At 41.1% G+C, this 16,612-nt stretch overlaps 1 protein-coding gene and 1 long non-coding RNA gene across 3 annotated transcripts in view; one reads left to right on the top strand and one right to left on the bottom strand.

Moving 5' to 3' along the window:
- Window positions 1-2,444: 2,444 nt before the first annotated feature.
- LOC121356732 lies at window positions 2,445-8,049 on the bottom strand. 2 transcript variants are annotated; one of them, XR_005955614.1, is made up of 5 exons: window positions 7,909-8,049; window positions 7,680-7,754; window positions 7,415-7,514; window positions 6,523-6,569; window positions 2,445-5,562 (listed from the first exon to the last, which is right to left on the bottom strand). It is a non-coding gene; the product is annotated as an uncharacterized LOC121356732 (long non-coding RNA). The 2 variants fall into 2 exon arrangements; XR_005955613.1 differs by lacking the exon at window positions 7,680-7,754 and having other exon boundaries at window positions 7,909-8,047.
- Window positions 8,050-8,181: 132 nt separating this feature from the next.
- Window positions 8,182-16,612, top strand: part of INO80D (INO80 complex subunit D) — a 58,502-nt gene continuing 50,071 nt past the window's right edge. The window contains exons 1-2 of the mRNA XM_041473438.1: window positions 8,182-8,309; window positions 9,443-9,512. The gene's annotated coding sequence lies outside the window, so the exon portion shown is untranslated. The remainder of the gene's footprint in view (window positions 8,310-9,442; window positions 9,513-16,612) is intronic.

The following is a 16,612-nucleotide window of genomic DNA, read 5'->3' as shown; positions in this document are numbered from 1 at the left end:
CCAAAAAATAGGAAGAAGGGGTGTCTCTGAAGACTATATTCAGAAAAACATTTGGTTCTCAGCTCCTAAGATGAAAAAGCTTTTCTTCATCCCTCCCCCACCCCATGTTGTACAAACACAGAGGAATAACTTCAGCTGTGCAACAAATCGGTTATCACTTCAGAATTTATAAAGGTTCAAAAGCTTTAGATTTTTTCCCCCTTAAATGTTGTGGCATTACTTTGGGAACTCCGGCATGCTTTTTGGTTTTTTGACAGCTCTACATCCTTCAGTTAGTATATATAGTAGATTCTTGTTTCTGTTCAAAAACTCTCCAGCCTTTATCAAGAAAGGCAAGAAGGGGAAGGAGTACATGTGGTGCTCTCTGTTTCTAATCTCTCTCCCACCTAACTAGTCAAGTACATAATTTTTCATCCAAACTTGGTAATAGCAACAAGGTTCTCTTTTCATTTGACTGTTGGAAACTAGATAGGAAAGAGAAATCTGAATTAGCATTCTTAACCACCAAGTTTAGAGTGTAGCCCACCCCTTATCCCTTCTGTTTGCTCTGGTGGCTGGACAGTAGGTGCACGTGAGGACTTTTACCCAGCTAGTGACAAAAGCATAATAGGGATCTGCAAAGGCAAGGAAGTGACATAGGCTGGGCAAATATGTGAACAAAAATTGCAGGAACAGGGCTATTCACACAACTTACCTCTGTTTATTTTAGAGAAAAAGTTTACGGTCAGTGCTGCTACTTGCTGATCCTGAAGCTGCAAGCTCAGGTTAGAGAATTATGAAAAAGTGGTGATGAAGAGCCGGGATGGTGGGAGATAAACATGCTCTGAGTATTGTTCCTGGTGGTTATGGTAAGGGCTGACCAGCCAGGTGATAACGCTGCCTGAGCCGGCAGCGTGCTGATGCATCTCACTTCACATGCAAGGCTGCTGGGTGCCTTTATCCCGACTCTGCTGGGGTGGGCAGGGGCTTTGTTGCGCTTTGTTTTGGAGCTGAGCGCAGCGCCGGAGGAGCTGCAATTCCCCGAGTGTAGCCCTGCTTCCACCTGGTGGCCAACTGGCAGAACTTCCCAGCGGGTGCATGGCCAGCTTCCTTCGGGTGCAGTAACCTTCATCTCGCCTGCTCCTGGGCACCCCTGCCTGTACAGCCTGCCAGGGAACAGCGATGTGTCCGGGGAGAGAGGGAAGGGGTTGGTCATTAAGTACCCTCCTCTCTGAGCACAACCCGGTATAAACAGGGCTCTGGTGTGCAAACTATTAGCTCCAAACATGACTTAGATTAGACCTTGCCTTTTTGTAGTCTTGTCTTCAGCAGGTGATGTGGGGAGAAGGCAAAGGTGTTTTAATTCAAGGTGAGACCATACTATGCAGTTACACTTTCAAGCAAGTTTAGGCCAGCTACATTCAGATTAAAGAGAATCTATAACTTCAGGCAGATTTAAGGATCTAAGTCTAAAGCTGTTACTTCAAAACAAACAAAAACAACAAAAACCAACCAAAAAAAAAAAAAAAAAAACCACCAAAATCCAAGCCCTGTTCAACAGCCACCTTACTGAAAGCACCAGCATCCCATGGGTCCATCCCTGTAGTTCCAAAGGGAGAGTGCTTAAAACCTTGGGCCCTGTAGTGAGCTGCTTCAATAAAAAGAAACATAACAGAATTCAAGTCAAACAGGCATGTCCTCAACAAGACTGAAATGTCCAGCAAAATTAAGCCAGTCATAAAAATAGCTGGAACTGACTTATTTTTTAATGCGTTTTGAAGCACAGCTCAAGGCAGAAAAGGTCTGTAGCATCTCCCCAAGAAGTACAAGATTTTGGATCAGTGCCTCTTAGGCTGATAAGATTCTTGCAAGACAATCTGCTACATGCTTGATTGGGGGATATGCTGTATTTTAATATTGAAACCAACAGAAAAATAGCTCAGGGTCTTCCTCTAAAGGAAAAGCAGCATGGCAGACTAGCATCAGCCTTAATCCAAAGGGGAAAGGTAATATAACTTCATCTCTGTCCCCACAACGCTGCTCCTCATAAAATACTCCAAACAATGGCTAAGCCAAAACATCCTCTCCCAAAACAAGACAGTCTCCCAATAATTTGCTGTGTTGTCCTTCGAATATGCAATAAGATGAAACCCCCTTTCATGCTGAAGGGTTGGAAGATGACTCTCTCAAGGCACTGACAGGAAAAACAGAGAAAGCAAGAGAAGCACATAGAAGAGGACTTCATGGTGACTACCAAAATGGAAAAAAAGTAATAAGTACATGGGGAATTCTGGAGAGTGGCTAAAAGCTAAGGACTTTCCTGACAACTGCAGTAAGCTTTTGATAAGGAGTACAGGAACCCCACAAAACATCAAAATGTGTAAGTTCTCCTAGAATTACCTGAGAAGCTTTACAATTCCTATTTAAAAACAACAAAAAAAAAAAACAAAGCCAAACACAAGACAATATTTTCAATTTTTTAATAGATGTTAACAGATTATTATTTTCCATAAAATGCCAGTAACACATATTAGTTGATGGAATGATGTCAGCGAAGTGTCCAAAAGTACCCAGGTTATTCCAACTCTCCATAGCTCAGGACCACAGAAAGATGGCCCAGAGAGACATAAATAACCTATATAAAGTCTTGGAATTCAAACAAAATTAGTGATTCCATAATCAGCAAAGCCTGCTATGCTAAACATTGTTAATAATTATGTTTTCCTCCAGCTATATGTACACATCTATTCACAGTGCCTAATGCTGAGAAGCCTACTGAGATTTAGAGGCATAAGAGGTAGTAGAGACATCTCCTCACTCAGCCAATGCTGAATTTTGAATATAATTAACTAATATTTCCAATAAATAGTTTTATTTCTTCTTGTCATCATCTGTACATCTATGTTTTATGTTTGAAACGGAGCAGAGATGAGAACCATGTATCAAAAAGAAACATACTAAGAGCAAAACACTTCATGTGTAACAAAAAACTTTCAAAATCCACTGGAATCCCATGACCCTAGACACTAATTAAGCTTTAGGCTTTGATGTTAGATCAGCTCCAACTATTTTAGAAAAATCCTGTCCTGCATGCCCTTTACTTCTCAATTATCCATCACAGGATATTCCACACCTTTGTTGGAAGCTGCTCTCAGAAGACTTAAGGGACTGTTGATTTGGTCCAGAGTGGGAATTCTCATCTTTCCATCCTGCAGTGGTGACCAAGACCCTCTGCAACCTGAATATAAATGAATAACTGGACTAATGGCAGAGAGGACTGGTGATAAAGTGTGGAGCTGCTTAACCACTACAATTACAGTTAATGAAATATCAATAGACAGAAGCAGACAGTAAAAATAAAATAGTATACTTTGAATTAACAGAGGGCTTCCCAGTAAAACGGGATGGTATTAGAGCATTCTGCTGGGACAGCTTATTGCATTAATTTGTCCTCTATTTAAAGAGGTCTCCACAGATGCCCAACGTACTCTGGACAACCTTCCCACAATTAACAGTCTTACTGTTTTGTCTTTGCTGAGCTTTAGGAAGACAATATCATTTATTTAATGCAGATTAAAATACACATTGATAATGAAGAACAGATTAGTGAAGTCTTAGTTAATTACTATTTTCAGTACAGTTCACTATCAATTAATTATATTATCATGTAATAGCGCATACATCTGTTCCCAACTGGTTAAATACTTCTGCAGCTATACTCTTACTGAAACCCACAGCAAAATTCCCATTGCTGAAAAAAGCTTTAATGAAGCCCCTAACACTCAGGAAAACGAGGCTAGTCTTGGGTATGTTGTGTTGCTTTGCTAGCATTTAGGGCTTTAAACAAAGTAAAGCAAAGTTACTCTGCTGTATATAGGGCATGTCCTATAGTTTCAGCTGTGCTATCTGCCACACAGGAGTGCACTAAAGCACGGGTATGAAGGAGTTTAGCCGCTGGTTTAAGAAGCTCAATTTATGCCATAACTTAGGTACATTTCCTAGAGAAAAATCCTCAGATCATGGACAGTGTTTTTAACGTAAGGACTCTGTGGTTTGGAAAAGTGGCAAAAAGCATGCTGCTTATCAAATACATACAACTGCAGCAGGGTAACTGAAACCCAGATACGCAGTTGGTTGCTATAAAATTTTCATGTTAAAGAACTGTTGAGAAATAAGAATAAACATTTTTTCAAAAATGCTAATATGCTGAGATTTAATGGTTAGCTTTACTCCAGAACTTGCCACTATTACACAAACTAATACCACATCACAGCTGCTCAAGACATTGCTTAGAAGAATCTATCATAACTTTGGATTTTATTTAATTTCTCATCCTTTTCAGTCTTTAAATGCCTAAAGACAAGATCTTCTATACAAATGTGGCTCTTCAGATAAGAACATCTTGAATTAACAGCTATACACTCAGAGTTGTTCTTCCCCTTCACAACATACACCTGCATTTTAAATAAATTGCTAATCCCTTTAGCAAGCATTTGAAGACATTGGAACTGTTCTCTCAGTATGTGTCTTTCAAGAAATAATACCAAGATGCCGACATTGTAACACTATTTGTGGAGAACCCAAGAGTCCTCATCACATGCACAGAGTCTAAGACATGCTCCAGAAATTCTTGAGGTCTGCACTCGGGGTGCGTACGACCTTGGGAGAGAGTCAAGGTTCATTTCTTGATGCAGCCTCCTCCAGTAACTAACTGGTGTACAACCTAAAGCACCTATTTCATTGCCTTATTGGACTCACAAAGCTTATTCACTGCATCACTGCCCTGTCTCACTACTAACACAGGTGAGACACATCAGCACAGAATGCCTCATTAGCCAGAACCTGTGATTTACAGAACATTAATGTTCTCTGACCACTCTGTGCTCAAGTGTACAATAAGTTTAGTGGATCGAGTAGTTGGTCGAGGGATGAGGCGGATTTAAATCAAGGCAGGCAGACCCATTCTGAAGAATGCAAGTTCCAGAATACAATTCTGAATGTTGTACAGGGGACTTTCGTGCTTTGGGTTTACACACTGTCCTTCAGAAGTTTCAGAGTCCAATTTGTCCTCAAAACAGTTAAAATAATATTTGCATCTCTTAGTAAGTTAGCAAAAAGCAAATTACTCTCAGTTAAATAAAGTTTTGTTAAATAAATTTATCTATCCACGAAGCACAAATTTTTAATTTCTCTGTTGAATGATTACACAATAGTCCACACAACCAATATCTGGCAAATTTTTCCTCTTTTCTTTCTCCTCCTTAAAAAGACTGAATTAATAGATCTTAGGATGTCACCAAAATGTGTAATGCTACCACGACGCATGGTTAAATTTAGGCAGGCAAGTAATCTGATTAAAGTCAGTATCTGCAAAGACAAACACATAAGCCCAAGAAAAGGTTTAATATTGTTTCTGTGCTCAGCTTCTCAAGTGAATTCACAGCCATTTCTCTAAAATGTTGAATTATCTGCATCCCATTTAAAAAATACAGTTCCAAGATACTAAGAGTGCTGTACAGATATTCTTAAGAGTAGCACAGAGAGATGCAGCATAGATTAGTTGTTCATGGTGTGCCTCTCTTCCTAAAACACAAAAACCATCGAAATAGCCCAATGAAGAGAACTTGAACTGTAATTGAATTATGCTGAACTACTGAATTAAGTTGAAAGTAGCAATTCTCTTGTTTAACACAATGGTTAATGCAAGAAATCACTTTGTACAGCAACTTGAATTTGTTACTCTAGCAAAATCCTACTGACTTGGCAGGAGTTTTATGCAAGGAACTACAGTGATCCTTCAAGCGCTTCTGAATTAGTAAGTGCTAGTAAGGCCTGCAAGCACTTGCAAAACTGGGCTCTGAGAATTTGGCCCTTTATCTATCTGTTTAGAACAAAAGAAAAGGAAATACTAGTTTATGCTGCATTTGTTGAATTCCTAAATTAATTAAGATAATTCATTTGCAATATTTCAAAGGGTTTACATTTTTTTCAATCATCCTATACCTGACCAACGTTTGTAATCCCTGTCATTCCTGTAATGAACTCTAGGTATAGGATATAAAAGTAGTTTTTGCTGAAACAGCTTACAAAAAGAATAATCATACTTCACACTCCAAAGCATAAAATAATGATTGGTAAAATTATGAAGGACCCTAATTATTGCATTACTTTATACAAAATACAAACTCTTTTGAAATACAATATAGGAAGGAGCAACATATTTGGGGGTTTTTTGTTGTTTTCTAACATCAGCAGAACTATCCATTTAACAGATTAATAACTGAAAAACAGAAAAAAAAATTCAAATAACCGAAAAAAGAAAAAAAAATTCAAATAACAGAAAAACACTTCCCATGCAATAATTCCATTGAACGCAACACTCTGGATTATTAAAAATGAGCTAGGTAGACTAAGCATAATCTAAAAAAACTCTGCTAAACAAAAACAATTTGACACAAAGACCAGCTGACTTTTAATTATACTTTAATTGAAACCTATTTATCTAAATGAAAAACCCACTATGTACACATGAACTACACTCACCATGCAGGCTGGGCAAACTCAAAGTATGTTTCGAAATGTGGATGTACCTAAAATATGGGATTTTTTAAAAAAAAAATTTTTTAAAGATTACAAGAACTGAACCAATTTACAAAACTAAACCAGTATATTTCAGATTTGGCAGGGGAGAGGGAGAGGTTGATAATACACTGAGTAATTCAGTACTTCATCCATATGACCTTAGTCTGACTGCAGTTCAATTAGTCTACACCACCTGAATAATTTTTACAATGGAAAAAACATAATGTATAGCTCATTAGTTTCCTAATTATTTCCTCTTCCTTTGGGACAAATAAAAAGGCATCTTTGCAGTTCATCTCTGAATAGGGCTGTGCATAATACTGCTTCAAGAAACATTATCACAGATCTGCTGAATACAGCGATCAGTGTCTTCACCTATAGATATACCACAGCATCTGACACTGTTTTGACAGCATTTAATATATTTTTTACAATCTAATAAAAGAATCTGAAACAAAGAAAAGTAATATTAATTTATATTACAAGACACTGTAGTATAAATTTATAGCATTTCTCTACTATAAGTTAGCAATAACATTCATAAATATCAAGAACAAAGCCCCTAAATCAAAACAATAACTTAAAAAGAAACAGATTTTTAGAAGGCTGCAAAGTGCTATGAAAACATTAAGAACAAAACTCAACTGTTGCCCCAAATTTCTTGCTATGACTTCTGTTTTTTTCACATCCCATCCTGAAGGGCAGACAATGCTAAATTTATGACAGCACAATTTCTCAGATATCTATCATAGGTTCCTCTCACTCACATTAAATCCCCCATCGTTTCTCTACACAGCCTACTCTAGAAAGAAATAAAGAAGTAAAAATTAAAAAAATATGGATTTTTTCCTACCTGTAGATCCAATTTTATTTACAATGCCTTGAGAGGGAGAAAGATGTTACGGTACAGTTACATCAAACTATCCGACATCAATCTCAGCTGTTTACTAAGACTAAGAATACAAAAAAAAAAAAAAGTTACACAAACTTTCACAATTACACACTAATTTTTAGAACCATCACAAAATGACAAAAAAGTTATCAACTTTAAAATACATTTAAAAATTACATAGCTTTAAGAACAACGAAGTTACTAAAAATAAATATTTTTACCGTACCTCTTTTAATTTTTTTCCCAGGGAGTTGATATTTACAGATTATTAAAAAAAAAAAAAAATTCTTCAGCCACGAGCCTTTGTATTTTATTTTTTATTACAAAATAAAAATAAAAAAGTCACACAAATGATAAAATATTTTGTTTTGGCCATTTGTTTCCCTCCTCCAAACTGACACTTTATAAAAACCTTCTGTACTTTTTTTCCCCCTCCCTCTCTCCCTCGCTATTACCTCCAAGATGGTAGGAAAGTTGTTGTTTTGGAGGGCAGAGGAGCCGCTCTCTGATGTTATGTCCTCTCAGTGCCTGTAGTGGTGCTATAGGAGGCTGCTGGCTCTCTTCTTGAGCAGCCCCAGCAGCCCTGCCTTCTTTGCTGGAGAATATATTCAGGGATTCCCCTTAATAATCACCTACCCTCTGAGCACTTTGTAGTTTTAAAATAATAAAAGAGCCCCCAAAGCTTCCTCCCCACAAAAAGCAGGATCTTCTCAGAGACAGGGGGGCAGCAGCTCCTCAGCACAGAGCCCGAGCACATTCCCAGTCCCTCTGCTGGGGAGGAAACTCTGATCTGTCAGCCCAACAGAGGGAAAGGGGGGAGAGGAGAGAGAGGAGGGAAAAAAAAGCAGCTGGAAAGGTAAGCCAGGCCCGGCCTGCATCCCCGGGCTCGCGTAGCGCGGCAGGCGGTGCGGAGGGTGCAGGGCGGGCGGGGAGGCGGGCTACGCGAGGCCGGGGATCGGTCGGAGCGTCGTAGGCCGCAGTAGGGGGTGCGGGGAGCCAGGGGGGTTTTTGAAGCTTTCGGGCGCCGGGAGGGGCGCCGGAGGGGGGTGAGACGGCCTCCGGGGCACAGCGGGAGGGTCGGGGCGCGGCGCCTTTGCCCGGGAGGTCCGCCGCCGGGGCCGGGCGGCTGGGGGGAAGCGGTGGGGGCGCCGCGGCTGGGGCCGCTCTATCCCCCCCAAGCCCCCCCGCCCCCCGCGCGGGGCGAGAGGGCCGCGGGACGGGGGGACGGGGGCGGCATTAATTTGCCGAAATGACTTTTAATGAGCGGTGGCGGGGTGGGGGGGGGCACCCCCTCCCCCAGCCCGGTGCGGGGCCGCCGCGGCGGAGGCGGTGCCGGTCCCGCGGGGCTGCGCCGGCCGCGGCCTGGAAAGTTTCGCAGCGTTTTTGGGGTGCTTCATCCCCCCACCACCGCCGCCGGCCACCCCCCGCCCGCGGCCGTGGGGACGGTGCCGGCGGGGCGGGGGCACCTCGGAATGCGGCCGCAGGTTCCCCCCCGCCCGTCCCGTACCCCCTTTCCCCCCCGTCGGTGACCCCCTTCGGCCGGGCCGGCGGCGGGCGGATTCGCCGCACAACTTTTTGGGAGGTAGTGGGGGGCGGTTTTGGGGGTGCGGGGAAGCCCTCGGAGTGTCCCCCCAGCCCCTAAGCTGCCGGCACGTGGGGCCCCGCGCCGGCCCCCGGAGCAGGGAACGAGGGGCAGGGGCGAGGGGCTGCCCTGGCAGCACCTTCGGTGCCGGGCACATGCCGGGGCCGGCGGCTGCCTGAGCCCTGCCGGGGCCGGGCTGGGGTCCCTCGGCCACCCCACTGTCCCAGGACCCGTTAGCGGGACAGGAGCCACAGCCCACTGGCACCTCAGCCCGGGAGGGGATGCCTCGGTAGCCCCTACGCGGCAAGGGCTGTGTCTGCTCCCCTCTCGTGTCCCTGTGGGCTGGGGGTCTGTGTGAGGTGCTGCTGCCCTCCACGACTGAAAATGAAAGGATCCTTTTTTTTCAGGGAAAAGAACGTCTGGTAGTTGTGAAGTGAGTGCACTGGAAGACCCACCATCGCACTTCACCCCGCACAGGTGAAATAGCTCCGGTTTCTAATGCGGGAGGTGGCACATTTTGGTCAAATATTCTTTAATGTGTCTTTTAGGTCAAAATTATAATGGCTTTGTACAAGTAACCTCAAATGAATTTTGGAAGTGACAGTGACACTCACCTTAAAGCCTTATATTGTGCCATCTGATTAAAATACATAGGGTTAGTTCTAACTTTGTTACTCAACAACATGCAATGCAGGTTTATTTTAAGGCCTTTCAGTTTTTGAGGGTTGGGAGACTTTAAAATAAAATTGTCAAAATTAGGGCAATGCACCGTTCCCCTGCAGACAGTGCCCTCCCCTATGGGCTCACCTGTAGTGGCAGTGTTCCTTGCCCAGGCCATACCCACCAGGTACCACTGCTGGTGAACTGGAGCACTCGTGTTCTGTATGAAGCTGTCACTTACAAACTGGTGACATTCAGTCTTTTGCATGCATTTTTTGTAGTACATACGAAGATCACACAAGTTTTATTAATTGTAAAGCTAAATTATTTACAGAAAGCAACGCAAAATTTACCTACTGGGGGTTATTTTGATGTTCAGTATTTTTGTGACGGGTGATTGAATTTGTGTGTAGGACCCGGTCCTACAGAACTGCATGTACCATGTTCTCATGGTATGGTAAATCATCAGGAGGTACAAATTTATTTTGAGACCACACTGAAACTCCAATAGCTTATACCTGCTGAAAGGCTCCTCTGTGAGGAGCTCTATTGGTTTATTTATTGAGTATTCCTACTGAAGCAAAAATGTTATTGTATTGTGAGAAAATAAGTTTATTTGTCTTTGTAGTATTGGGACTAAAAATAAGACAAAGGTATTTTGTTTAACCTCATCTGGAAAGGCAGGCTATCTGTTATTTGAATAAATAAAAGACTTGGACTTAGGTTTTTTTCCCCAAGTACAGATGCAAGGTGTGTTGTGGTATGTTTAATCTCTACTTCATCTCAGGATATTGCTTTTTCTATTTTGAGATAATGTTTTTAAAGCACATTTCTGCCATGTTGCAATGTCATAAAGGGTCCGTTTGTTGCTGTACCTGAAGGCCGCCTCTTTGCAGCCCTGCTCATCTTGGCAAAACCCAGGCCTGTTTGTAACTACATTGAAATAACCGTGCATGACATCCTCCCTGTGAGGATGTGATAGCAGGACTGGGGCCTGGAGACCCTCTGCTCAAATAGAGAAATCCTTGTTCAAAAGACTTTAAAGATACAGAACCCATCTTTAACCTTAGGTCAGGAATAGCCATGTTTAGGAAATTACGTTTTTGAAATCTGTAGTAATGTACTCTTGGCAGTAGTTACAATTTTTCCTATGTAAGTTCTTTTTTCTTCAGAAATCCTCTGAAGTTTCTAAAATTCGTAATCTTAAATGTTTGTTGTTTTTTAGGGTTTGGGCTATCTTTGTCAGGTTTTCTCAAAGATACTATGAGGTACAGATGAGTGAATCAGCTGAAATTAAAATTTCTGCTTAAGTTCATGTGGTGTAGGAAAACAAAAAGAACCTGTTCAGTTTGTGAGCAGACTTCTTATTTTCCTCCTCCTAGTTATGTTTTCTGCTCTTGATTGTAATCAGTTACAAGTCTCTAAGTTCTCTAGCTGTTGCTATTATTAGGAAAAATGCTTAAGTTTAATTCTGTATTTATTGTGTTATATTCTAAAACATAATCTGTTTTATCAGTGTTGCCTAAAACATTCTGCTGCTTTTCGTTAATGTATTGGACATCCTTATGCAAAGTAAACTGCCTTTTGCCAGAACTGAAGTAAGAAGCTTTCTAAAAAGGCAGAATGAGGGCAATATTGCTTCTTTCTTCTTAGGTAGATCTTAACATATGTAAAAAAGTAGTCCAAAATACAATTCCAGGTGGTAACTAAAAATATCTTGTAAGATCTTAACATGTTGAATGCCTTGATCTGTCAGGGTACTTGCATGTGTGTTGCAGTACCTGCACTTCAGAGGCCTTCCTGAGTAAGGACTGTACTCTAGTTAATGAAAGTGTTCTGTACAGGAACTCTGGTAGCTGGCTTTGGTTGCTTCCCAGTGTCCTCTGACTCAATTTGAGTGCTTTTACTGACAAAAAGGCTCTTGTTTCTACAATTACAGCATTCTTGGTTTGGTAGCTGAGTGTGGTAGAGAATTGAGCTGTTAAAAGACTGGTACTAAGCCAAACTTATGGTTAGATCACAGCATGGGGACAAAAGTTACAACTTTGTGGTGTTGATGTTGATCACAATTAGATGTGGTACAGCTTCTCTTGATAGAACAAAACATTTCAAAGAGAGGTATTAGTTGCTGTGAAATAGAGAAAATTAATGTTTTAGATTCATACTTAGAAGTACACTTTTTACTGACACTGATTGAAAAGTTTTGCTATAAAATAGCTTTAAGTGCCTGTCTTTTTGTTGTGAACTTTATGGCTTCTGTTCGTCTTGGGGTGGATGAAATTCCATGTTTCCAAACATCTTGCACTCCGCGTGTTTGCTCAGTTTCAGGAAATGGGTCTGACAGTGACAGGTGCTTGTTCTTTCTTGGTCAAGAGGAAATGACAAAACTGGTATTTATGTTATTTGTGCTTGTGGAGAAGCTGAGATTCTTTTAGATTCATGTTCTACTTCTGGCCCCAAGCTGATGGTTTTGGGAATCTACGGAGATGACTGTAACCTTGTCTGTGAGATGTCATGAACACACCAAGCAATTTAACATGAAATTTAGGCTAGTATTAGCAAATGCGAACAACACAGTAAAGATCTCTGTAGTTGTGGATTTTGTTTGGATGCAGTGTGTGAAGCTCTGAGCTCAGTCCTCTTAATTATACATCTTTTAACCACCAGCATATAATTGCCTTGCAATTTACAGTGCATTTGGGGATTCCATTGCCTAAAAGGGTCCTACATACATTGAATGTCAAGTTCTGAGCATATGTTTAAGAATGTATCAACCCACGTGATTTAAAATACTCTAATATTTTCAGCACAGCATTTGCGCAAAATTGCCCATCTGAGTTTTGAGGCTCTAGTGCTTTGGGCTTTCTATTAGAGAATAAGCCTTTACCTTCCCTGTAGACTACTCACAATGTCAGGTACCAGATTTCTGTATGACATAATGCTGCTACTTGGGTATGGTTATAGTAAAGATCATCCTCCCAAGTTTGCTGCTGCACTGCTTTCCAGCCTCTCTGAAGGACTGTTTAACTCTTTTGGGAGAGGGTATGTGGAGTGCAGAGCTACAACTCTGTTGTCTTTGGAGCTGATGTGCACTGCAAGGGAGCTGATTATGCCTCCACTGAGAAGCCAGCACTAAAAGCAAGTGGGAAGCTGGCTCCTTCCAGAGGGTGATAGTAGGTATTGGCAGTTGGACAGGTGTGTACCTGTGTGTATTGAAATCTTGCATTTCTTTTTGCAGTCACTGTGCAAACCACCTTCAGTTGTCTTATGGACTACCAGTGGCTGCACTCAGCAGAACAGATAGCTCTGCTCTTAAGTGCTGATGTCTCAGAGTGTGACTTCGCTCTGTGTCCTGCCTGTCCTTGCTATAAAGCTTTGCTGGGGTGCTAAGTTTGTTACTCTTCTTCACATGTCCTGATAGGACTTTAGCCAGAGGGAGGAGATTTTCTTCCAGTCAAGAATAAAAAATGGGACAAGGGGAGAAGTGAATGTGTTATGAAGTTACAAATATTAGTGATAACCTCATAAGAATGTGAAAAATACCCTGCTGGGTCAGATTAGCTTGGATCCAGCCTAATGTTCTGTCTCGGGCCGTAGGAATAGTGATGCTACTTAGGAAGGGCATTAAAGCCCAGATACTTTTTTTCTGTGCTTTGTTCTCTTACTCCTCCACCACCCATATTTGTTAAATTGGCCATGCTAGCGAGGGCATCAGTATGTTCCTGTTGTCCATGAAATTCTCCATTGCCTTTTTGCATCTGATGGTACTGTCTGCTTCCATAGTCTCGTGTGACTGCGAGCTCCAGCAGTTCACTGCCTGTGAGTAGTAAAAATGAAGAAATACGCCTTTGTTATGTTTTGAGTCAATCTCTTACTAACTTCATCAGGTACCCCTAGTTGCAATATTTTGTGATCAGGTATGACTGCTCTGCATTTACCTTATTCCCTACCATGATTTTTTAAACCTCAGTCATGTATTAAGTCATTTCACAAGGGCATGCATTTTTGGATTCCCTTCTGTTCTTTGCCCTGTTGTTTCTTACTAGCTCATAATCTTTTATTTAGAATCAGTTGTTTAAGGAAAATCTAGGTTCCTCAAGAAGCAGCTTCTGGTTTCTCATTCACGGGTTGTGGCTAAAGTTAGTCTGAGCACATGCAGGCATAATTTTTTTTTCTGTTGAACCTTCCTACATCTTCAATGTTGAGTATAAATGCAAAACCAAAAACAGCTTCCAGAAAGTTTTGTATTCTGATATTTTTATAGTGAAGTACAGCTGCTTAGGCATTTGCTTTTTCCAGGGGAAGTCCGTGTTTCCGTCATCTCTTACTGAATCCTGTGGGACAAAAATAATTTCTCCCCCACCCACTTTTTAGCTAAGCGTAGTTTCAGTTCTCCTCAGTTAAGTGACATGTGCCTGTTCCATGCTTGTGCTACTTTTTACGTAGCAGCAAAAAGCTCTGATAAGAACCCCTGTAAATTGTTAAAAACAAAACTGCATCAGATGAAATCAGAATGAAGAGATTTAAGTGTCTTTGTTATTTTTATATATATATTTATACACACACTCTCTCTTATATGGTATGCCATGGAAGTAAAAAAATAAGATCTTTTTAGATTAAGTCCAGCTTCAATCTCTGTTCCTGGCAATGTATCCACATAGTGACTTGTCTTCTGGGGAGTCTGTTTAAGAATCTACCAATAAAGATATAATTGCAAGTTTGAGAAAATTGCTGTGTTGTTTTTTTTTAATATAACATTGTTTGGCTACCATGTTTAGTGGCTTTCTTGTTCCTTGCACTGTAGTTGCAGTAATTGATTACTGTCACGATTTTTAATATGGTTATATTTGCATGAGCTTCTCTTAGTGTATATATAGACCCAAAAACTCACCTTCTTGCTCATTGGTTTCCCTGGGGATTATTGTCACTATTTTTGTGTGACTGTTTCAAATGGCATTGTCCTTGTGCCCTCTATCTCTCAGACAAGTGAGAAGTGAAATACTATGCCTGCCTTGACACAGTCAAGTTAAATGCAAAAATAAGACTTAATTATGAGTTAAATCCAAAAATAAGACTGTGGCCACAAGAATAAATCTAGGATTAGTGGCTGGGAACTGTGGAGCAGTTTCCTTACAGAAGCTCAATGGAGGCACACAAGGTATGCATTTCTCACTGTTTACTTTGGAGCCATCATAAGGAACTCTTTCTTTGGTCTATTGCTTGCTAACCTTCAGAAAAGAAATACAAGTGGGTTGTACAAAAGAGGAGAAAGTTAGTGATCCATCAGAAACTCTGCAAAGCATGATAGTAGTAGTTTAAAAGAAGGTGATAAATGAACCAGAGGAAAATAGAGAGCAGCACCCCAGCTGCAAGATACACTTGGTATTTCAAGTTTATGTCCAGTCCAGTATGCCACCTAATCCAAGCCTGATGAACTGAGAGAAGCAGACTCTCCAGCAAAAGGCTTTCTGTCAGTGTTGTGTGTGTGAGATGCAAGTAGTGGAGTCTCTGATTACTTTTGCTGCCATAGTAATAGAGGAGTCCATCTCTCAAGCATGTAGGATACAAACACTGACCACAACTCCTGCATGGGTCGTCGTGTTCCCATGGGATTTATGTGTTTCCTTCATGTTGTTGCTGAATAATACTGAAGAGTATGTCAGTGTCTGCCTGAGCCAAGGTGACTGAAAGGAGTATTTGGTCCTTAGCACGCTAAAGAGATTGTTCTCTTTTCCTGTTCTGTGTTTTTGAAGGGCACAGTCACCAGTGAACTTTCTTGTTCTTAAAACTGACATGTTGTGGAAAGTCATACTCCAGTGACTGGTTAGTTTCAAGTATACGTGTCTGTGTGTATATATATATGTATATATATAGTGCCTTGGGAAAAGTTGGGAAAGGTGATTGAAATTGGACTAGGTGACTGTGCTGTGTTGTGGCTCTCCGGTGTAAGAAAAGCATGAGGCTCCTGCCTCTGGGGCTGGCTGCTTCCTTGTGTGCATGGAAAGGGAAAATGTGTATCAAGAGGAAATACAAAGTTACCATTGTTGTCAAATGATTGTTCAGGTCGCTTGCAGTAGTTACTTTCTGTAGCACCTGTCTCCATTCATGTGCTCGGTGTGCTGTATGTGTGCATATACAGCTGTTCCAAAAATTTTAAGTGTGTTTTTAAATCTTTCAGTATTCTTCTGTCTTTCTGCATCTACAGCTAGATATATGCTAATGAAGGCCAGATTTATGTTGTTTACTCTGCGGGATAGGGTGTTTTGTTTTGCCCTAGTGACTTAAAATTGTTTTTCTAGATCCCCCAGTGCCATAGTGCTTTGTCATTTTCTCATAGTACTTTTTTACAGCAGAAAGTGGAGGCTTGTACCTTTACAAGAGGAAAGTACATCTTTCCTGCAAAGTCTGTGTAGGTTCCCTCCTTGCAAATCTGCTCTTGCCATTTTGGGCCTCGGGAACAAGTAATTTCATTGAGGTGGTAATCTGTACATTTGTTGCATGCCTCTAATTTATTATATATTTCCTGAATATCACCTCTATGAATATTCCTTTCCTTGCTGTATAACACATATGAAACTGAACTGAGTACACAATGCTCAAAAGAGTTCATTCCAGTGGTTCAGGATGACCTTTCTGAATAAAAGCTACCTTGTGCAGGTTAACCTTAGTGTATCACAGTAGCTGCAGAATACCTGTACTGTTAATTTTTTTGAAACTACTTTGGGATGGCTTGGGGGTTTTGCTTTTTTTAAAAAAGATGATTGCCAAAGACCTCCATAGTGTTGGGAACTGGAAAAGTACCTTATGGCTGCATGGATTTGCACTGTAGGAACCTGCTTTAGGAACTGTAGGAACTCAGCCTCTTGCTGAATTGACATTTCAGCCCTTCTGGCATTCATGGTAGTACTGACTGGTAT

Source organism: Pyrgilauda ruficollis, unplaced genomic scaffold (genome assembly GCF_017590135.1).
Source record: "Pyrgilauda ruficollis isolate IOZ18807 unplaced genomic scaffold, ASM1759013v1 scaffold3, whole genome shotgun sequence".
NCBI lineage: Eukaryota > Metazoa > Chordata > Aves > Passeriformes > Passeridae > Pyrgilauda > Pyrgilauda ruficollis.
This window is presented reverse-complemented; position numbering and strand designations above follow the sequence as displayed.